A 986-nucleotide genomic window follows, 5' to 3' on the forward strand; every position below is an offset into this window, starting at 1 on the left:
TAGAGCAGCAGTTCTCAACCTGTGGGTCGCAACCCCTTTGGTGGTTGAACAACCCTTTCACAGGGGTCGCCTAAGACCATCCTGCATATCAGATATTTACATTACGATTCATAACAGTAGCAACGAAAATAATTTTATGGTTGGGTCACAACATGAGGAACTGTATTTAAAGGGCCAGAAGGTTGAGAACCACTGCTTTGGGGAAAGATATGTCTTTTTCAGAAAGCAGCTCATGGTAGAATCTGGTCTTGTGATTTCTTCACAAAAGGAAAAGAAAATAAAGGTATATTACATGGGCTGTATCATCTTCTTTAAAATAACATGCCATAGTTTTCTATCTCCTCAGTCTACTTTTTTTTAAGCACTATTGCTTACTAATATGTTTGTTTATATCATACATTTGATTTCTCACTATTTGACATCTCCTTTCACCAGGATGTAGACTTAATGGAGGAAAGATAATGAGTTTTTTTAGGGTGCCATATTCCCATTGCTTGGTCCATTGCTATTGGCCGGTCCATCCTTGTTGCTTGACACAATCGCTGCAGGGGAGAAACATCTACACAGCATATGTTTCAAGGTACCTGGCGTATACGGCATACTGTACTTAATATGTTTGCTCCCCCTTTTTTAGGGCTATGTGTTATAACCAGAACCACCTCCCTGAGAAAGGTTGTTTCCCCAGGTGGGGATTTTTCCCTGGAGTTAGGGATTAACAGGTCTAAGGAAGAGAACAAATCAGTAAAACCCCCTAGTGTTACAGAAATACCACATCCCCAGGTCTGCCCACCAGGGAAAGCACCAAAGTCTATACCCCTGGAGACCCACTGACACAGGGCAGTCCCAGGGAAGGCAAGCAGGGAGGACATAACCTTTACTGGGTAGGATAATCTCCTTCAGTCACTTCCTTGTCCTATCAGTAGAGCAGTGACCTTGGAATAGCCCTTATAATGGAACACTGAGATTAACCTAGACAAGATTAAAAT

Source organism: Myotis davidii, unplaced genomic scaffold (genome assembly GCF_000327345.1).
Source record: "Myotis davidii unplaced genomic scaffold, ASM32734v1 scaffold415, whole genome shotgun sequence".
Taxonomy (NCBI): Eukaryota; Metazoa; Chordata; class Mammalia; order Chiroptera; family Vespertilionidae; genus Myotis; species Myotis davidii.